Raw genomic sequence first — 23,771 nt, 5'->3', positions numbered from 1 at the left:
TGAGTGCGGGGCCCGGTGCAACCGCACCTGCCGCACACCTCTAAGGGCGGCTCTAGACTTACAGAACCATGAATTCCGTTTGGGACACATTGTAGCCAGATTGCTTTTCAGGCAGAAATTTCGAGTGCTTTGACTCGTAGACTGCTCAACACTAATTTTATTGCCAAAAACTTTTTAGTGATTTCAGGGTAATTTTGAGTGCTGATTCTATGAGTGAATCTGGCATTATTTGTTTTTCAAACGCTCTAATTTTTAACATAAAGTGAAAACTAAATTTCAGTAGTACTACATAAGCAGCACACAAATCGCATTTAAATCTGCGAGTGGAGTTTACATCACTAGAGAGATTGAATCAATGGAATGAATCAATTTAATTATGAAAAGTAATCAATTTAATCATGAAAAGTAATCAATACATAAATCGGAAGATAAGTCAATACTGATGATACTTAGGGCCGGACTTGGGCAAGTGTGAAGGTTGGCCGCAACCGGGGCGTTAAGTGTTAGGGGCCGCAAAAACGTGATGAAAGAAAATACTTTGATTGCATTTTAATTTAAAAACTTCGTTTTCAACAAATGTATTTAAACCTCGCTACAACGATACTCAATATAACGATAAATTACTCTACAACGATATTTTTTCAAGCCTTGTTTGAAAATGCCTATACTCTAATGTTAAATTGTTACCTCTCGACATAACGATATATAATCCCTACATAATCTACAACGACATTTTTTCTTGGTCTGCAGAGTCGTTGTATCGAGGTTTCGCTGTAGCTTAAAATTTTGTCTAAAACCTTTAAAATTCAGACATCGAACCCTATTCCTCTTGCCTAGGGTTTTCACAGAACCCCTTCCTCCAAGTCAAGTAAAGGATGGAGGTGGATCTAGTGCTCCGGATGATGGGTTGCTAAATTCTTCTTTTAAAATTTAAAAAATTACACAAGGCATACATAATGCATACTTGACCGGCTGAAAGAGTATGAAGTTGAGGTCCTGGGTAGGTAATCGGTTCAATTTCCCCGACAGCTCTCCAACCTTTAAATGCCTGGAAGCAGCGGGCGGGCAATATCGTTTAAATTTATTGTCGAATAATTTTTTTTCTATGAAATAATAGTTTGATGTTCATTCTGCCTATGTAAACCTGGCGTGCTCCAAGGTGTTCATAGTTACTCAGGGATTAGGAAACTCCGTTTTCGAGGGCCACAAAATGCTTAAGCCCGTCCTTGATAATAAAATAATGCGTATTTGTAAATCAATAAATGCACATCTTAAAAAACACTCCTCTCAATTATCAGATTTCAATATGCAAGCAATGCACGTCACACGAAATTTGTGGTACATTTATGTTCAGAATAAAAGTAAAACAATATATGTATAATATACATTATACATATCGTGTATACATTTATATATCGTGTATACATTTATATATCGTATAATATATGGAATGAAAATAAGGGAATATCTTTAGGATATCAGAATAGATCAATGCAGTAATGATATGCTCTATAATGTTGCATTTTGTCCACTAAAATGAACACAAAATGATATTAAATTAATTCAAGGGGAAGCACTTGCATGATTTTCTGTTATGGGTTTTGAATGTCTTTCATAGGAGGCTTCGGTAGAGTAATCAGCCATCATACGCGAGGCTCGAGCTTGCCTTGATAATTCTGTTCCATTACTTTCATATCCTGATGAAACCGCCTCTCTTGTCATTAAAATGACTCAGATTATCTGTGAAATTGGACCAAGTAACTAAGAAGAAAATGCGCCTTTGTGCTCATATTAACAGCCTATTTTTCAAACGTTTGAAAATTTTTAAATTCAAATTACAAATTAATCGTATTTTACTGCAATTCTTCATTGCGTGTTCGTAAACCGAATCAATTTTTGTTGTTGGTAAACCGAATCAATTTTTGTTGTTGGTAAACCGAATCAATTTTTGTTGTTGGTAAACCGAATCAATTTTTGTTGTTGGTAAACCGAATCAATTTTTGTTGTTGGTAAACCGAATCAATTTTTGTTGTTGGTAAACCGAATCAATTTTTGTTGTTGGTAAACCGAATCAATTTTTGTTGTTGGTAAACCGAATCAATTTTTGTTGTTGGTAAACCGAATTATACGCAATCCGAGACGTTCGTAAACCGAAGGTTGACTGTGTCAGCATTCTTGCTATTAGCGGGACTACGAAGACTTTGAATAACTGCCTTTGCAAAGTAGGTAGTAGAATTTCATTATATTTAACATGTGCATGGCCATCAACAGAAGTTCTTTAGATGACTACTGAAAGTAGTATGATTCTATTTATCAATGACTTCATACCATGCCATAACGTTGCAAAAAATATTATCTTGGAGAAGCTTTCCAAAGCACAAAATTTGGGTGCAAAGTTGATGTAAGTGTTGTCACGGCGTCAGGCCTATCTGACGCCGTGACAACACTAGACGCAATATTAATAGCAACTATAGACGCAATAATAATATGTTGCGTCGAATATCGTGTAAAATAAATGTATTTAAACTCTTCTGCTGCTGTGAAACTTTTTTCTGTCTTTTCGAAAAAAATGGCTCTGACTTTTGCGTTCATGAGAAAATTAACTTGATGCGCAAAACATGCGCGAATGGATATATAGTTTGGTCCTTCTATAAATAGTCAATAAGATCCATAATTTTCGGACAGAACTCAGAAACGGAAGGCAACTGAACTCTTAATTCACGAGTTAGAATTCAAAAGCATTTTGCTCAGCAAAATCACAACCTATTTTCGCTTAAAATTGTAAATTCTCGAAATTTTGAGGAAAAGTTATAAAAATCAAAATTTTCGTATTTACTCATCTACATCGGCTAATTTCACTTTTATCGCATTTATTCGATATATTCGCATTTATTCCGTAAATATGAAAATTACGCTTCCTTAATGATGATATGAACGCAATAATATTGAGAATAAGTTAGGAAAATAAATAAAAAAACACAAAAGTAAAAATCTGCCGCAAAAAATAGTGATTACAGACTGCATTGGAATGTTGAGAATATGTATTATCTCAAAACTAGAGTCACACACATTTCGTCAAAACCAACACCAGTTTTGGAATCAGCAGCCTACTAAAACCTAAAACCTTTACCCTAAAACCATTGAAGTTTCTTTGGTAAACCGATTTTTTTTTGTTTTGAGCAGTGTTATAGAGGATATTTTAACACTTCTAACGAAATTAGACATTCCCTGTCTCTGCCCCAGTCTGACTTTCTCTCTCTCTGAGGGAATTCGTTTCTATTTATTTTATTATTATTTTTTTTATTCATTATTCAAAGTTCTTTATGACTTTTTTTCAAAAACGTTAGTAGGGGAAAAATGGGGTTTTCAGGACAATAGGCACTCCCCACTTACTCCCCACCAGGACAATAGGCACTCCCCACTTACTCCCCACCAGGACAATAGGCAATCCCCACCTTACGAGGGGATGTCTTCCGCAGCCCTCCGCTAGATGGCGCTCACACGCGATAAGGGATGCCTCGATAAGAGGGATGACGCTTTACTGTTTTTTTTCCCTAAATTAAATTGTTTTATTGGGGGTCGTTCACAAAATAAAATTTTTTATGCCACGCCAGGGATCTTTCCTAAATTACATTTTTATTGGGAGTCATTATTAAATTAGAATTTTTTTATGTCTGGTTGTTCTTGAATTAAATTTTTTTGTCACACAACACTCCATCTTTCTTAAATTAAACTTTTTTATGTCAGTTTTCCAGTCAATAACGTCACCCTGTGTATACCGAAGCTAACAAGAAAGAGAGGGCTATGGCACTCGAAAGTCACGTGATCAACTGGGTTATACTTTTTCTCCCAATCATCCTAGAAAGTTAAAGCTAATGACGAAAATTAAAGTTTCCAACATCATTAAATTATCGCATGACGTCACATTTTCTAAGAGGGATCGTTCTTAAATTATCGTTTTCTCTAACTTACTTTTTTTTTTTTTCAAACAGGTTTGATGAGGGCTTAAATTATTTTTTAAAATAAAAAAATTATCGTGTTTAGCAAATACGATACCAAAGAACCTTTCCCAAATTAAATTTATTTTATGTCACATTTTCTGAGGAAGTTATTCTAAAAGGCATCGTCATTAGATTGTCGTTTGGAATTTTCTTTTCTATGCCAAGTGATGAGATTCTGTTCAAAGAGGGGTCATTCCTAAATCATAGTTTATATATATTTTTTTTCCTATCCCCATATTCAAATCTGACGTGATGCGATTTTCCACAAGCTCGTTTATAAATCAGCTAGTAAAAATGCATGTATAACAAGTTCTTAAGGAACAATTTATTTGAATATAGCACCACTTTATTTTCGTATACGTCCTTCCAAAATGATCGTTTTCCCTAATACACTCCGTAATGGGATTTTTTTTTCAAAGAGGGGTTGTATCGCTCGTAAAACTTTTTTTGTGAAATTTGTCACAACTCTGACGTCACATCCAATCAATTTCACATGCCCATGATTTCAGTTTTTCACAAGGGTCGTTCTTGAATTATCGTTTACACGTCATTAAATTATCGTTCGGGTAAACTTTTCATGCTCTGACATGTTTTTACAATCCTGTAACTTTTCTTGAAATATGAGTTCTTTTACCTAACTGAGAGAATTTTCCGAGCTGTAAAATAAAAGAGCTACCGCGCAAATGAATTACAAAGTCTTTTCTACAAATCAAGTTTTCATTTATTCAATATTTTAAATAATTTTCTTCAATCATGCATTTCAAATTTTCGTAATTAATCAAGCAATTTTCCGCGACGTTATGATTTTCCTACTGGAATTTTAGCGATGTCATGAAAGTCAAGACATGATCGTAATAGATGCAATATGTTATGTTATCATGCAACTGTAGGCATTCGTGCCCAACTGATAACCCATGGCGCATCCATGACGACTAAATATTTTTCCCCGCGAAATCATATCTTTTTTTTTTTTTTTTTAACTTCCGACTATAGCATCGATAATGTAGAACTCGTGTTCATCACTTCAGATTGGTGTGTGTGTGTGTGTGTGTGTGTGTGTGTGTGTTTTTTCGCTAGCTTCTGTTATTTTTTTCAATGACATTCTCTCTAATGTTCTGGTTACAATAAAATAGTTTATGTTGGAAAAACTATAAATTGCGAAGGAAGGAGGAAAAGCTCCAATGCAATTCTTCCATCTACCGAGATATCACACTTAGTACGAGAAGAGGTTAAATAAATGTCGAACTAGCATAAAAAACTCTTGATCAGTATAGTTCATTCTTAATAGTCAACCAGCAGGCAGACTTTCTAGCTTTCATACAAAATAGTAATTTTTTACAGCATGCATTTGTTAATCTTAAAGAAACCCCCGCGACGTTTTAGTGGTCTCACAGTCAAATAGTGTGATAAGACAAAATATTTTATCCGAATTTATATGATTTCATGAAGTAACAAAACATTAAAGGTAATCTTTCAACGAAGAGTCGAGAATCACTTACCGAGGTGGATGCTCATTCATCGTTTATTGAGACTGCAAAAAAAAAAGTTAGCTTACATCGTTTAATACTAACTTCAACCTTTTACCTGCAAACTTGCGCATTTGTGAACATCGGGGAAAAAATAACAGCGATGAAGAAGATGCTATAGAAACAATAAAATCAAAAATGTAGTAATACCACAAGAGGCTATGAAATACTTTTAACATATATTTATTTTTATTGATTATTCTAGATAATTTCTTTGAATCGTATCATTTTCCACACAACTCAACATCATCATCACCATGATTCATTAGTGGATCTCCATTTGGATTTGCCCGCAAGTTTCCATCCGCAAGAAGTTCTGGGTACAACTGTGAATCTGATAATATCGGGGAAGTCGCCTCTGATGGTAAACTTGAGATGTCGATTAAAAGGACTTCATTGGCTGATTCACGATTACACACCCAATCTCGAACCCGTTGTTGAGTCTAAAAAATGAAACATTTGGGGAAAAAACCATTTAATTTAAAAAAAAATAGTTTAAGTATTAAATAATTTAAAGAATAATTTTGCTCTTTTCGAGTTTTCATACAAAAGATTTCAATTTTAGTGATGAGGATTATATAGACAACCGAAGAAAAGAACTTTTATTTATTTTTTGTTCCCCTATGAGATCACAAAACAGTTTATGAAACTATGACGGTGAAACTGAATAAATCATGCCGATCAAAAGGCGTGTTGCACTTCGATAGTATGTTTAAAATGTTGATACTAATAGGAAAACAAAAAAAATATTTTTTAGCATCGATTTTTATTTTTCTATTCAGCATAAAAATAGTTTAAACAAAATTAAGTGTCAGGAATATTATGTTTATTACAACTGACTACGTTCGAGAAACTTTTAAAAATAGAGCAGTCTATACAAAACGTATGATTTTAATCATAATTCACAGATATTTTTGAGCTATTACGCATTATTTCCTCGAAATTAGCTTATTTTTATACTTTCGCTGAACATTGTATACTGAAAAACATTGTATACTGAAAAACATTGTATACTATAAACATTGTATACTATAAACATTGTATACTATAAACATTGTATATAGTCATTTTTATACACTACGTGACTATACTAGTTGTCAATGCAATGAATATGCTAAATATTTTCTGAAATATGTTAGTTTTTATGAAACAATACATGAACTTTGACAGAAAAGAATTTCAATATTTTATATTTAAACAGTTGTAAAATGCAACTGAACATACAGCCAGTTCATTGCACAGTTAGTATCATCTGAAACCACGACTAAAAAAAATGTCATTAAAATATCGAACACACTTTTGAGGAAATGAGTTTTGCGCGCAGTGTAGTTACGAAAAACACGAATCTTCATGAAACACGTTTAAAAATTAGTTGAGATCTATACTCCGATTGAATTGACACAACTAGAATTTTTTTCAACACTTCACATGTATAAGAATAAAATAGTTACGTATTTCCATGAAAAAGAAAAGAATCGTCAATTTCCATGAAATTCGTCATTTGAAGATAGTCTGCAACCTTAAGTTCAGATCGAGAAACGCTCATAACGTTATATATATATCGATCGCTAATAAATGAGAGATGCACATCACACACGGTTCTTATTTTTACCTTTAAAACCAAAAACGATCCAAACTCTCTTGGATAATTTTCACCGCTTGATGGGTGTACATCATTCTTCACGCATATTTAAAATGCAGGTTTAACACTCCAATAAAGCCGAAACCACTGATAATTTTTTTTTATACTCTTCTAAATTTTTAAATTTTCATGGCAAGAAAGGACTGAAATTTTTCTAATCAGAGACTAATTCAACCTCAAGAGTCACAACAGGCGAAATGACCAAGACAGTCAAAATTAACAGGAAAACAATATAAAATAATTGTTTGATTTCACAATAAGAATCAATAAAACAGAATAATTTGAAAACTACTTACATCAATTTTCCTTTTTTTTTTCGTTGATGAATTTCCCTCCTCAGGAGACCTTTCCATAGATGACCGGGCATTTTCCCTTCCAAGGCATCACGCATCTCATGTAAGGATTCTATGCTCATTTCAAACTGAGTGAAGTCATTGAGTAAATCACACTCTTGCTGCATATTGTAAGAAAACCTAGAAAAATTCAGCTGAAATGTGAAGAAAATCGCTGTCACAGTGAGGTGAGTATCCCGACGTGCTCTTGGTATTTAAACTCTCTTATCAGTCAATGACGCATCATGACAAGTAACGCGAATAAAAGAATGAATACGGAAAGCCGTGACGTGGACTACAACATAATTTCAATTAGCAACTTCTTATCAAAAATATACTTCGAATCAATTTCACTCTGTCTTTTGAAAATATCACTATCTTCTAAATCCGTAATTGAAATAATTCAACCTCTCATAAGAAAGTCGCAACCAGACATGAAAAAAAGTTCTTTCGACTCCATTCTTGAATTGCCATATGAAGTAGTTGCATATCACCCGACACATGCGAGAACACTATGTATCGATCACATATTCAGAGACCCTCGCGAAGAATGGTAATGAAAATTTTAACAACTTTGAAGCTCCACGTGAAGAAAATCCCTCTTACTTACGTCACTCAGATCACTGTATAGACTTTTTTTTTCTTCACATCTCTGTCTCTACACTCCACAAGCCAATATAGCGCATTTTTTTTAAATTAATTATTTTTTTTTCTGTTTGAAACTATAAAAAAATTTAAAAAAAATGGTTAAACTCTTTCCCAGATCTAGTTCTTACATTTTAACCACTCCCAAAACGCTAAAACTTTAGCTAAAGCACAATGGCTCAGCTGCTTTGGGTGACATGAACATGAAACCAGACGAAACATTCATCAGGGAATCTAATAGTATATAGGATCGAAGACCGAAGTTTTCGCTTTTTCTTCGCCCTTCACGAAAATCGTGTGATAATTTTCATCTATCCGGGTTAACGTCTGCTACAACCATCTCGTACGGGTTAAAATCCAAATACCACACAAGGTTGTGATGTTTCCACACACCCATGAAACCTGGGAGAATTCTCCATCACTTAAAACGTGAACACTAAATGGCGCTTTATAAATGCTATGATATGTCTCATCTGTTTCCAAGTTAAAGAAACTTAATTCCTTAATAATAAATTCTCGCGAACTCAACCTATAACCCTAGTCATCTAACACGCATGTCATAGCAAACAGGAAGAAATTTACTTACTCATAGAGTGTAGCGACAGAGATGGGAAATCTAAGTGCACTAGCTGGAATCAAACGAAAGAAATGAGGTGATTACAGTTTATCAGACACCAGTTCAAATAAACTTAGATTAGACCAAGTTGAGGATTTCAGCTCGTATAGAATTATGCTAAAATATCAAAGTTCAACTAAATTTGGGGGGGGGGGTGATGTGTTACGCCGCGATTGCAGCCGCAGCTAACATGGCAACCTAAATGGCTCAGAATAGAGGCACTAGTGAGTCACTTGAGTGTTTGCCCATCCTTACGCCTCTTCTTTGATTCACATACCAATGTGTGTGATAATCAAGTGAAACCAACAGCTCCATAATATGCAACCCATGTTCATGAAGTGAGGGGTGCTAAACCGCTATCACCCACTTTTGACTATTTAAAAGTATCTCGCGGTTTAGCACCCCTCACTTCATGAACATGGGTTGCATATTATGGAGCTGTTGGTTTCACTTGATTATCACACACATTGGTATGTGAATCAAAGAAGAGGCGTAAGGATGGGCAAACACTCAAGTGACTCACTAGTGCCTCTATTCTGAGCCATTTAGGTTGCCATGTTAGCTGCGGCTGCAATCGCGGCGTAACACATCACCCCCCCCCCCCCAAATTTAGTTGAACTTTGATATTTTAGCATAATTCTATACGAGCTGAAATCCTCAACTTGGTCTAATCTAAGTTTATTTGAACTGGTGTCTGATAAACTGTAATCACCTCATTTCTTTCGTTTGATTCCAGCTAGTGCACTTAGATTTCCCATCTCTGTCGCTACACTCTATGAGTAAGTAAATTTCTTCCTGTTTGCTATGACATGCGTGTTAGATGACTAGGGTTATAGGTTGAGTTCGCGAGAATTTATTATTAAGGAATTAAGTTTCTTTAACTTGGAAACAGATGAGACATATCATAGCATTTATAAAGCGCCATTTAGTGTTCACGTTTTAAGTGATGGAGAATTCTCCCAGGTTTCATGGGTGTGTGGAAACATCACAACCTTGTGTGGTATTTGGATTTTAACCCGTACGAGATGGTTGTAGCAGACGTTAACCCGGATAGATGAAAATTATCACACGATTTTCGTGAAGGGCGAAGAAAAAGCGAAAACTTCGGTCTTCGATCCTATATACTATTAGATTCCCTGATGAATGTTTCGTCTGGTTTCATGTTCATGTCACCCAAAGCAGCTGAGCCATTGTGCTTTAGCTAAAGTTTTAGCGTTTTGGGAGTGGTTAAAATGTAAGAACTAGATCTGGGAAAGAGTTTAACCATTTTTTTTAAATTTTTTTATAGTTTCAAACAGAAAAAAAAATAATTAATTTAAAAAAAATGCGCTATATTGGCTTGTGGAGTGTAGAGACAGAGATGTGAAGAAAAAAAAAGTCTATACAGTGATCTGAGTGACGTAAGTAAGAGGGATTTTCTTCACGTGGAGCTTCAAAGTTGTTAAAATTTTCATTACCATTCTTCGCGAGGGTCTCTGAATATGTGATCGATACATAGTGTTCTCGCATGTGTCGGGTGATATGCAACTACTTCATATGGCAATTCAAGAATGGAGTCGAAAGAACTTTTTTTCATGTCTGGTTGCGACTTTCTTATGAGAGGTTGAATTATTTCAATTACGGATTTAGAAGATAGTGATATTTTCAAAAGACAGAGTGAAATTGATTCGAAGTATATTTTTGATAAGAAGTTGCTAATTGAAATTATGTTGTAGTCCACGTCACGGCTTTCCGTATTCATTCTTTTATTCGCGTTACTTGTCATGATGCGTCATTGACTGATAAGAGAGTTTAAATACCAAGAGCACGTCGGGATACTCACCTCACTGTGACAGCGATTTTCTTCACATTTCAGCTGAATTTTTCTAGGTTTTCTTACAATATGCAGCAAGAGTGTGATTTACTCAATGACTTCACTCAGTTTGAAATGAGCATAGAATCCTTACATGAGATGCGTGATGCCTTGGAAGGGAAAATGCCCGGTCATCTATGGAAAGGTCTCCTGAGGAGGGAAATTCATCAACGAAAAAAAAAAGGAAAATTGATGTAAGTAGTTTTCAAATTATTCTGTTTTATTGATTCTTATTGTGAAATCAAACAATTATTTTATATTGTTTTCCTGTTAATTTTGACTGTCTTGGTCATTTCGCCTGTTGTGACTCTTGAGGTTGAATTAGTCTCTGATTAGAAAAATTTCAGTCCTTTCTTGCCATGAAAATTTAAAAATTTAGAAGAGTATAAAAAAAAATTATCAGTGGTTTCGGCTTTATTGGAGTGTTAAACCTGCATTTTAAATATGCGTGAAGAATGATGTACACCCATCAAGCGGTGAAAATTATCCAAGAGAGTTTGGATCGTTTTTGGTTTTAAAGGTAAAAATAAGAACCGTGTGTGATGTGCATCTCTCATTTATTAGCGATCGATATATATATAACGTTATGAGCGTTTCTCGATCTGAACTTAAGGTTGCAGACTATCTTCAAATGACGAATTTCATGGAAATTGACGATTCTTTTCTTTTTCATGGAAATACGTAACTATTTTATTCTTATACATGTGAAGTGTTGAAAAAAATTCTAGTTGTGTCAATTCAATCGGAGTATAGATCTCAACTAATTTTTAAACGTGTTTCATGAAGATTCGTGTTTTTCGTAACTACACTGCGCGCAAAACTCATTTCCTCAAAAGTGTGTTCGATATTTTAATGACATTTTTTTTAGTCGTGGTTTCAGATGATACTAACTGTGCAATGAACTGGCTGTATGTTCAGTTGCATTTTACAACTGTTTAAATATAAAATATTGAAATTCTTTTCTGTCAAAGTTCATGTATTGTTTCATAAAAACTAACATATTTCAGAAAATATTTAGCATATTCATTGCATTGACAACTAGTATAGTCACGTAGTGTATAAAAATGACTATATACAATGTTTATAGTATACAATGTTTATAGTATACAATGTTTATAGTATACAATGTTTTTCAGTATACAATGTTTTTCAGTATACAATGTTCAGCGAAAGTATAAAAATAAGCTAATTTCGAGGAAATAATGCGTAATAGCTCAAAAATATCTGTGAATTATGATTAAAATCATACGTTTTGTATAGACTGCTCTATTTTTAAAAGTTTCTCGAACGTAGTCAGTTGTAATAAACATAATATTCCTGACACTTAATTTTGTTTAAACTATTTTTATGCTGAATAGAAAAATAAAAATCGATGCTAAAAAATATTTTTTTTGTTTTCCTATTAGTATCAACATTTTAAACATACTATCGAAGTGCAACACGCCTTTTGATCGGCATGATTTATTCAGTTTCACCGTCATAGTTTCATAAACTGTTTTGTGATCTCATAGGGGAACAAAAAATAAATAAAAGTTCTTTTCTTCGGTTGTCTATATAATCCTCATCACTAAAATTGAAATCTTTTGTATGAAAACTCGAAAAGAGCAAAATTATTCTTTAAATTATTTAATACTTAAACTATTTTTTTTTAAATTAAATGGTTTTTTCCCCAAATGTTTCATTTTTTAGACTCAACAACGGGTTCGAGATTGGGTGTGTAATCGTGAATCAGCCAATGAAGTCCTTTTAATCGACATCTCAAGTTTACCATCAGAGGCGACTTCCCCGATATTATCAGATTCACAGTTGTACCCAGAACTTCTTGCGGATGGAAACTTGCGGGCAAATCCAAATGGAGATCCACTAATGAATCATGGTGATGATGATGTTGAGTTGTGTGGAAAATGATACGATTCAAAGAAATTATCTAGAATAATCAATAAAAATAAATATATGTTAAAAGTATTTCATAGCCTCTTGTGGTATTACTACATTTTTGATTTTATTGTTTCTATAGCATCTTCTTCATCGCTGTTATTTTTTCCCCGATGTTCACAAATGCGCAAGTTTGCAGGTAAAAGGTTGAAGTTAGTATTAAACGATGTAAGCTAACTTTTTTTTTTGCAGTCTCAATAAACGATGAATGAGCATCCACCTCGGTAAGTGATTCTCGACTCTTCGTTGAAAGATTACCTTTAATGTTTTGTTACTTCATGAAATCATATAAATTCGGATAAAATATTTTGTCTTATCACACTATTTGACTGTGAGACCACTAAAACGTCGCGGGGGTTTCTTTAAGATTAACAAATGCATGCTGTAAAAAATTACTATTTTGTATGAAAGCTAGAAAGTCTGCCTGCTGGTTGACTATTAAGAATGAACTATACTGATCAAGAGTTTTTTATGCTAGTTCGACATTTATTTAACCTCTTCTCGTACTAAGTGTGATATCTCGGTAGATGGAAGAATTGCATTGGAGCTTTTCCTCCTTCCTTCGCAATTTATAGTTTTTCCAACATAAACTATTTTATTGTAACCAGAACATTAGAGAGAATGTCATTGAAAAAAATAACAGAAGCTAGCGAAAAAACACACACACACACACACACACACACACACACACCAATCTGAAGTGATGAACACGAGTTCTACATTATCGATGCTATAGTCGGAAGTTAAAAAAAAAAAAAAAAGATATGATTTCGCGGGGAAAAATATTTAGTCGTCATGGATGCGCCATGGGTTATCAGTTGGGCACGAATGCCTACAGTTGCATGATAACATAACATATTGCATCTATTACGATCATGTCTTGACTTTCATGACATCGCTAAAATTCCAGTAGGAAAATCATAACGTCGCGGAAAATTGCTTGATTAATTACGAAAATTTGAAATGCATGATTGAAGAAAATTATTTAAAATATTGAATAAATGAAAACTTGATTTGTAGAAAAGACTTTGTAATTCATTTGCGCGGTAGCTCTTTTATTTTACAGCTCGGAAAATTCTCTCAGTTAGGTAAAAGAACTCATATTTCAAGAAAAGTTACAGGATTGTAAAAACATGTCAGAGCATGAAAAGTTTACCCGAACGATAATTTAATGACGTGTAAACGATAATTCAAGAACGACCCTTGTGAAAAACTGAAATCATGGGCATGTGAAATTGATTGGATGTGACGTCAGAGTTGTGACAAATTTCACAAAAAAAGTTTTACGAGCGATACAACCCCTCTTTGAAAAAAAAATCCCATTACGGAGTGTATTAGGGAAAACGATCATTTTGGAAGGACGTATACGAAAATAAAGTGGTGCTATATTCAAATAAATTGTTCCTTAAGAACTTGTTATACATGCATTTTTACTAGCTGATTTATAAACGAGCTTGTGGAAAATCGCATCACGTCAGATTTGAATATGGGGATAGGAAAAAAAATATATATAAACTATGATTTAGGAATGACCCCTCTTTGAACAGAATCTCATCACTTGGCATAGAAAAGAAAATTCCAAACGACAATCTAATGACGATGCCTTTTAGAATAACTTCCTCAGAAAATGTGACATAAAATAAATTTAATTTGGGAAAGGTTCTTTGGTATCGTATTTGCTAAACACGATAATTTTTTTATTTTAAAAAATAATTTAAGCCCTCATCAAACCTGTTTGAAAAAAAAAAAAAGTAAGTTAGAGAAAACGATAATTTAAGAACGATCCCTCTTAGAAAATGTGACGTCATGCGATAATTTAATGATGTTGGAAACTTTAATTTTCGTCATTAGCTTTAACTTTCTAGGATGATTGGGAGAAAAAGTATAACCCAGTTGATCACGTGACTTTCGAGTGCCATAGCCCTCTCTTTCTTGTTAGCTTCGGTATACACAGGGTGACGTTATTGACTGGAAAACTGACATAAAAAAGTTTAATTTAAGAAAGATGGAGTGTTGTGTGACAAAAAAATTTAATTCAAGAACAACCAGACATAAAAAAATTCTAATTTAATAATGACTCCCAATAAAAATGTAATTTAGGAAAGATCCCTGGCGTGGCATAAAAAATTTTATTTTGTGAACGACCCCCAATAAAACAATTTAATTTAGGGAAAAAAAACAGTAAAGCGTCATCCCTCTTATCGAGGCATCCCTTATCGCGTGTGAGCGCCATCTAGCGGAGGGCTGCGGAAGACATCCCCTCGTAAGGTGGGGATTGCCTATTGTCCTGGTGGGGAGTAAGTGGGGAGTGCCTATTGTCCTGGTGGGGAGTAAGTGGGGAGTGCCTATTGTCCTGGTGGGGAGTGCCTATTGTCCTGGTGGGGAGTAAGTGGGGAGTGCCTATTGTCCTGAAAACCCCATTTTTCCCCTACTAACGTTATAAGCGGGATCCGAATTGGACAAAAACCGAGACTGCCACGTAAAACCAACAGATCTATCCACCCTATTTTGTAAGTTAACTATCATTCTCCTTCGACGAAAAAAAAGTTTACTCCCCTTCCCCCGCACTCATGAGAAAATCTTCCGTACACTACTGAATGGAATTCGCTGCACACACAATGTACTTACAGTTCCCGTTTGAACTAGACTGGGACAGAAGGAGTCTTCTCCTGAACTGGGGTCTTCCGTGTACCTATAATAATTAGCTAAAATTTTTCACAAGCATCTTTATAGTTAATTTACTGTGCTATCAAACAAAAAATATAGCATTCATATATCTGCAAACCATGTCAGTCTCCCTTATAAAGATTTCATGGGTCTTCGCAGTCCTAATCTGTAACGAATTAAGTTATTGAATTAATAACAAAGCAGGGGAGATTGTGTCTGAATAGGTAGGTCCAAAGAAGAGAAACTAGAAAAATAATTGTTTTAATGTAATTATTATACAGTATCTCATCAAATGGAAGTAAGTTCCTTATAGCCGTTAACTGCTCATGTTTCAAATGCCGCTACACAAGTAGAACGCGGATGGGGCTCCAGCTTTGTGACCCAGGATAAACGTAGTATTTTCTTAACATTTTTTATTATATTTACCTTTAAATCAATATAGCCCCCCCCCCCCCCCAGAGTCGTTTTCTATCGTTTTTCGGATAATCCGAGTCGGTGCTGTGGGTTCTGAGCACCCATGGTAATGGTAATTTTTGGCATGCATCCGACACCTGCAGAATCGATCAGAAAGCAAATTAATTTGTTTAAAACAAAGATGAGTACCTACTGGTTCAAAACACTTCCGAAACTCCTGATCTTAGTCCTTGGTAATTTGAGGTAGTCTCGGTGCCATTCACCCCCAGATTTTCGACCAGTGACCCCAGTAATTTTTCTCGAACGATTGAATATAAGCAAAGGGTGTCCGGCCTCCTCCTCCGGTCCGTACTCCTCTGGAGCATTTGAAATAAATTTCTTAGTAAATGTAGTTATTCGTGCTCTTCACCCATTTTCGGACAAGTGTAACTAATGATGGTTCATCAATAAGAGCTGCAATGTGGATCAAGTTATCAAGCATAATCAAGAACAATAAAAAATCCTGGACCACAAAACGGATAAGTTTATTCAAACGTGGGACGTATGGTCACGCTTATATTTTTCTTCAATAAGGTGGAAGCTAGCATGAATTACGCAAGTTCCACTAACTGAAGGTTGTACCTAGACCAGATACGTATTGAGCTCCTGAATGAGACAAAGAACATGGAAAGGGAGGAAAAATAAGAAAATATGTCGTAAATTTTATGATACATTACTATATAGTTGGGAGTAAATAATGGCTGAGACATTTTCTTGATTAAAGACGTGAAACTGGTAACGAGTGTTGAAAACAAAATTGATTCCATAAGTAATATTGAAATACAACACATCATCCTTAAATTTGATTGTCATTATGTTGGCAATAAAAATCTTTTAATATTTATTTAAATAATAAATAGTATAACTAAAATTCATTGTCAATCATTTGAAATTACAAATAATTTTATTTTCAATTAAAAACACCAGTTTTATATATGATTGTGTTGAATTTTAAGAAAATGCATACTCGGCCGCCGAGTATTCGGTTATTCGCTCAAATCACTATTCGTCCCTCCTTAATAAGACAGTAATAGAATTTCAATTCTGAATCAATTAAGCATGAAGATCGCATGTATCTACTTGATATCTATCATTTCGATTCATTATGCTCAACTCAAAGATTTTTTAATAGACTACCTATTATATGCAAATGCATAAATATTAAATAATGCAGTGGATCCCGCTTATAACGTTTTCCAAAAAACTGTCATGGAAAACGTTGTAAGCGAGAACCGCTTTAAATGGGAAATCTTAATGAGAATTACAGTCGATCCTGCTTATATAGTTTTCCCGCTTAATACGACATATTCTGGTGTTTCCAACTCACTAATTCGCTCTAAGATTTTCCATTTAAAGCATTTCCCCGCCTACAATGTTTTTGTGACAGGTTTTTTGAAAAATGTTATAAGCGGGATCCACTGTACTTAGAGTTGAGACCACAGAAATAAGTCGTACTAAGCGGGAACGTTAAAAACGGGATTGACTGTAATCGGAATAAGTGTGTGTGTGCGCATAGTTTTAGATCACTTCATTAGAATAAAATCTTTTTTTAATGTTTCTGTCGAACTAGTTCACATGTTTTCTATATTATCATATTTCTATCCACGTGTGACATCTGTGAATTGCCGTGATTTTTATTGATTAAATTTAGTTCAGTTGATGTAGTTATTTTTATTTTCCCACGATATATCTTGCATGTACGATCAATCGATATCGTTTATGTATATGATCGTATAAGTGCTCATTAATTTATGTATGATTTTACTAATTTTCCCTCTTATGAAACAATCAACTTCCTTTGGTTTGACAATGCCGTAGTCCACGCACTGTGCTGATAATACTCTCAGGCGAGATTAGTTGTAGAGACCCTTCCTAGGATAGAAATCCCTCGGGATAAGGACTTATGATCACCTCCGCGCCGAGCCTAGTAATAATAATGACAATAGTTCTACTGAAGCTATATATTATTATAGTGTTGGTTATGTCGGCGTTTTTTTTTTTTTTTTTTCGTGTAGCAATCCATCACTTGTCAGTGGTTCAAAGAGGACGGGTTTTTCTTAACTTGTTCTGGCGACTGGTAGACGACTCATGTCTTTCATTGTTCAAATTTCATCAAAAGTTTCTCTGTATGTCTTTTTAATGTCCATCCAAGAGAAAATCGCCACTTAGCAGCTGGGTGGAAAAATTAGGGATAAACCGCCAACATCGCCGGCTCGGCAAAATTTGTCCGATTTTGACCCGGTTTCTTGTTGTATCCATTTTGTCGCCATTTAACAGGTTGGAGAAACAAATGGGAGATACAGCGCCAACATCGAGGGCGCGGCAAAATTTGTCCGATTTTGATCCTATTTCCATGTTGTCCGCATATGTCCCGTCCGATTTTGACTCGCTACCTAAAATACAATGTGTCACAAAATAAAAAATCTGAATTTTTGTACTATCCCCTGTCCTATAACTTCCATTTAGAAAGTTGTTGCCCTGTCTCTCCTAATGCCAAAAACAAATTCCATGTTTTCTTAGTGCAATATTCACAGAGATATTCAAATTCAAAACTCGGAGGAAACTTTGGGAAAATGAAACGTTAAATGTGGAAAAACCATTTTACCCGCATTTAACGTTCTTTCTGAAAAAACTGATTTTTTTCAAAAGAGCTGAGCTCAATGCTTTGTTGACTTTTTGCTTTTATATAGAAACCGAACAACAAAACACGATTTTTTGTTTAAGCTTTTAAATAACACATTTTTTTATTTTAAATCTTTATCAAAACTAATCAAAAACATCATAAGAGTGTTTGAGATTTAAGAAACAGTAATGCATGTCAATCTTAGCACGGTGTTTTGAGTAATTTTTTTGTCATAAAATTTTTCTTGATTTTAATTTTATGAAATATGATTTTAAATTACAAGTTTTATATAGTTTTACATAGTTTTTAATTTTTGATTTCGAGATTTCTGTAGGGATATTTTTACGGAAGAGGAGGGGGGGGTGGTGTTTCATTTTCAATAAGGTTTCAGTTATCAGTTATACGATTTTTGCATTTATACAACGCTTTGACCCCGCTGTTGCGATGGCATGATTGAAACCCCGTTTATACGGCGCGTCGTATAAATGAGGTTTTGTTGTATAGGACCTGAGCCCCCCCCCCCCAACATTTTCAATAACTTTACGCCTATGTTCATAACTCAAGCCCTGTGTACCAACAAGGACACGCGTAGCTCTTCTCTGCACCCCTTCAACCAAGTCTATGTCCCTTCTGTAGGTATGGTCTTCAAAACCTTACAGCATACTCCAGTCCAGGACGAACTAAGCCTCGAAAAAGCGGAAGAATAACTTTAGGAGAACGCGAAGAGACCTTTTTGAAAATGAGACCAAGCATTCGCTTTTTTGACCACTGAACAATGTTCAGAAAACCTAAGCCGCTCGTCAATGAGAATTCCCAAATTGGTGATCCTAGCTGCATCCGGGATAGTGACACCATTCAACTCGTAAGAGAACCGTGGGTTGTTCGAACCAAAATGAGCGACCATGCACTTATCAACGCTACACGTCATGCTCCATTCATTTGCCCATGCTGCAATCCTGTTTGCATTTATTAATTCAAAAATAATTCTGTGCTATAATGAAAAAGCATGAAGAATATTTCGGTTGAAAAGAGAAACATGGTTAATAAAATCTAATTAGCTATGAAGTATTGTGATCATTTTTTCTTTGAATATTTTTTTATTTCCCGGTTATACATGTTAAAACACATACTAAACTTCTGTTGCAAAAGTTTACTCCAATTTTGCAATATAAGCTAGAGACTCCAAACATTTTTTGATATCTTTCGTGCTTGCATAATTAAGCAGAATGTGTGAAATACGTCCGTTCAGTTTAGCGTACCTTGCGCAGCTTTTTTGCCCTCTAAATTCACCTTTGTTCGATGTAGAAGTCACTGTATTTAGATTCCTCTTTCATACCCAGAATCATCATTCTGATCTTTGGATTTGGTTTACCCATAATGGAATTGAATCTCTTATGCCATGCCATCCTTCTAAGGCGTTGTTTGTTCTGTGTTTTCTTTTATTACAATTTCAAATATTGTTTTCAACACCAAATTTTCGAATCACTCTTTTACAAAGTAATCATGAAATTCTTGCAATTTCGGGTATGTAGGAGAGTTTTCCTGGATGGATAAACACCCGTTATTTACATCTTCCAATGGTAGATGTGCTAATGCTGCACACATACGCACATGTAATCTTACTTCATCATTGCTCTTGTAATAATTTACCAGCCCTAAGGACTGTACGTGCCGCCATAGACATTGGTTGAAATGGAAATTGCATCCGAAAATTTTGGTTAGTGGGAAGAGTCTCTCTAGAGCCTTTATTGGTGCAATTTCAAAATCTACAGTCACTGACTGAGGATTCCATCTGGCTTCTTTTAAAACAGTAAATAGCTTTGCATAAGAATCCTCCGGGTTTTTTTTCCGGACTAGAATTTTTTGTTTCTCTCCCGCACGCTTTACAGAATGTCTCGGCCAGGCATTGGACTGCGTTGTATGTGCATAGCTGGCTGTTCCAAGAGGTCATGAATTGACGTCATGGCTCACACAAGGCGGAGTAGGAGCAGACATGGTGTTTTGATTTTATTTTTTGTATCATAAATGCACAGCAAACAACCATGGCTATTTATAAAGCATACATACAGCATTTAATATTCGATTAAATTGACCAGAGTGGCCCTCTGGGGCGTTTGGCAGATACGATCACACAGGGCCCCTGTATTCATTGGCGTACGCAAAGAGGGTGGAAAATACTGCGAACGCCTATGCCTGTATTTACCCTCATGTGTGGTAATATTTAAAAAAACTTTTTCTATTTTTGTAAAAAAAAATGAGATAGCAATGTTTCAACTACAAAAATGATAATGATTATTCCAAATAATACAGCGAATAAATGAGAATTATTCGCAACTCGAAGGAGCCCTACAGATTTTCTCTACCGGCTCCACGTCTAGTAAAGGGGAGGGGGGTCCAGGAATTACCCTAATCCTGAGGATCTACTAACATTTTTTTTGGGCCTGAAATCAATTTAACTTAGTTTGTAATAACTGCATTATTATCTATAATTAAAACAATGGGCGGATTAAGTGCAACCAATTTTTCAGCTAGTTTTTGGACCCTTAATATCTTTGTTGTTAATTATTTTTCTTCCTTCCAAAAATTATAAATGCTTTTTTTAGTGCCTATTTTGGGCATTTTTAGTGCCTTTTTGCTTGCCTATTTCGACAATTTTTAGTGCCTAAAATTCCTCTACCACATCATTTAAAAATAGCTCATATAGTACACTGAAAGCGCTTTTGTATGTTTGCGGGGAAAAAAAAAATTTAAATCGCTATTAATTTGAGTGATTTTTTCGCTTCTTTTACACACTACCAATAGCTAACATTCTCCTCCTCCCCGGGAACCTATCAATTGATGAAAACCTTGCATATCTAAAAATGTCTAGCACTAGCTCATCAGCCCTGGGGATGACAAAACAGTATTCGGCTAAAAAGGCATTCGTAACCGAATGCCATTGTCATCTACTTCCTGATATTTCTTGTATTCATCCTTCCCCCCAGGGATTTGCGTCCTGTTGTTGAAATTGTAGGAAAAGAAAAACAGCAGTGTGTCCAGTGTGAAGCTCGCGGGCACCAGACACTCCAGATGGTTTTGCAGGCTGTTTTCCCTGAGCACATGCAACTAACAATAATTGAATTTGTCGGTCTTTTTTTACTCAGTGAAAAGAGCTGCTGATAAGCATACAATGAGGGATGCCTGTTGTCAATGGTCCCTGGTTGTTTTTTTTGAAATCACATACAGTATATTTTCCACATGAAGAAAAAACTCGTTTCTACATTACAGCAACACCAATAATCCTGCCCCCCCCCCCACAAGCGTAGGGCTGACAGTGATCCTGGGGCCCAAGATAATTAACATTGTTTTTTGTTTCCATGCTATAAATTCTGTATGGGGGCCCACCAAAGATTCCAGTTTTCCAGTTCCAAAGATTCCAGAAGAGGGCCCCTGCTTCAGGATGTGGGGACCATATAAATACTTACCAAAAAGTTAGACTAGAAGCTATGGTGTGGCAAATTTTTCAACTCGTCCTTGATTGTAACCCAGCTGCATATAGCATGGACCAAGGGCGTAGCGGGGGGGGGGGGGACTTGGGGGTCTGGTCCCCCCCGAAATGTGAGAAAATTACCAAAAAAAGGGAAAAAGATGGCCAAATCCATTGTTCTGTCACTTTGGTCCCCCCACCGAAATGAAAGTGGTCCCCCCCGCGAACGAAATTTCTGGCTACGCCCCTGGCATGGACCTTTTATCGCCGTTCCTGTGCGATTCTTTTTGTCTCATAGATAGATGAATTATGACAGTAATGAATTATATGGAATAACGAAACCATGGCCTCCACGAGGATCGGGTTGAGAGGTTTCAACCTGGGGACACAGGACAATTCTTAATTATTTTTTTGTTCTATTTAAATGCTTTTTGAAAGTTAGTAACTCGTATTTTTTCTTTAAGAAATTCCTTGCGCTCCTTTTCTGCCCCCTCCAAAGCTCAATTCGAGTGGACATTAATGGATTTTTTTGCAAGTTATTTTTGGAGTTAAAAATTTGGGAATTTAAAAAAATTAGACGAACCTAACAAAAATAATAAGATAAATTGAAAAGTTTTTGAGAGATCAGCTTTACAAAATGTCTGGTCTTGTAAACGCTAAAATTAGAGACGAGAGATTGACGAGATATTTTATTACTTCCGCTTAAAGGGTTGAATATACGGCGTGTATTCCATTAATTTAATAATTTATCTATTAATATTATTGTATTCAAAAATTTTTTTTTTTTTTGGAAGAATTTTGCAGAATTTTCTGGAGGAGGGGTTTCAGGTTTTTTTTCTTCTGAGAGTGGGGGGTTTATTTTTTCCCTGCAAAATAACACTATAATCTTGGCTCGGGGGGAGGGGGGTGTTAGACCTCCCCCCCCCCCCCATTGCGTACGCCAATGATTACAGTTTATAAAATGCATGCTTCTATAGTGATAAAAATTTTTTAGACATGTCAAATTCAGTACAGAAATGTGATGTGCTTCAACCTTATTCCACTTCCGGGGTCCTGGGAAATGAGTTCAGATTCCAGGGAAATTCCCGGTTGAATTCTAGGCGCGGGATCGAGGAAAAACTGGATCCCAGGAGCGAAAACCTAGTGGGGACTTGGGATCCACCTTTCCCAGCAATATAAGAAAATGACCGATATGTACGGGATGACAGTTGATTCTATTCTGTCGCTTTGGTCGTCCCCTCACGAAAGGAATTTCTGGCTACAGCACCTGATAGTATGGCATAAGAATGATTTTTTTTTTTCTTGTCAGTTTCTAAATCCTTAATTTTAGGTTTTAGAGGGAGAAAAATATTTGAAGACTTTTATTTGTTCTGAAATTATTTTTTATTAATTATCAATTTTTATTAATTCTCAAATTATTTTTCACTTATTCTAAAAAAGTTTGATTAATTGCTGAGTAAATTAATTAATTACGAGAATAATTTTAATCTGAAAACACTTTAAATGATTCTTTAATTATTTATTTTGGTAATTTTGAAGTTATTTTCCTTCTCAAAATATCTTGAAATTACAGTCGAATCCCATTATAACGAACTCCAAGAGACCAAAGAAATCATTTCGTTATAACGAAATTTCGCTATAAAGGAATTCCAGGATTTTACATTGTTCCTATGTAAATTTATCTGGAGGATTAGAAAAAGTGTTGATTTTCGCTATAATGGTACTCGTTAAAACGGGATTCAACTGCATTTATCTTTCAATAATTATGCAATTATACTTTTGTTGATTGTGAAATTATTTCTATCAGAAATCACGAAATTATTTCTCTTATTGATTTCACAAATTCTATAATTATTTCTTTCAGTAGTTCTGAATTTTTGCCAATTCTGGAATTATTTCTTTCATTTATTATAGAATAATTTCTTTCATCAGAAATTATGTTTTTAATCAATTCCAAAATTGTTTCTTTCATCAATTCTAGAATTAATCGTTTCTCAATGTTTTCCAATGACA

General features: G+C 35.0%; 2 long non-coding RNA genes across 2 annotated transcripts; one reads left to right on the top strand and one right to left on the bottom strand.

Annotated features, from left to right (window-relative positions):
• Positions 1-5,694: 5,694 nt before the first annotated feature.
• On the bottom strand, positions 5,695-8,896 carry LOC149075187 (uncharacterized). The gene is made up of 2 exons (XR_016193967.1): positions 7,466-8,896; positions 5,695-5,970 (listed from the first exon to the last, which is right to left on the bottom strand). It is a non-coding gene; the product is annotated as an uncharacterized LOC149075187 (long non-coding RNA).
• Positions 8,897-9,386: 490 nt separating this feature from the next.
• Positions 9,387-12,579, top strand: LOC149075186 (uncharacterized). Its single transcript, XR_016193966.1, has 2 exons — positions 9,387-10,808; positions 12,304-12,579. It is a non-coding gene; the product is annotated as an uncharacterized LOC149075186 (long non-coding RNA).
• The last annotated feature ends 11,192 nt before the right edge of the window (positions 12,580-23,771 follow it).

Source organism: Pholcus phalangioides, unplaced genomic scaffold (assembly GCF_987345545.1).
Source record: "Pholcus phalangioides strain wild (caught in Gottingen) unplaced genomic scaffold, Ppha-v1.0 ptg000015l_1, whole genome shotgun sequence".
In the NCBI taxonomy this organism is placed as follows: domain Eukaryota; kingdom Metazoa; phylum Arthropoda; class Arachnida; order Araneae; family Pholcidae; genus Pholcus; species Pholcus phalangioides.
Note: the sequence above shows the minus strand (reverse complement) of the source record. Positions and strands in the feature narration are given on the sequence as shown.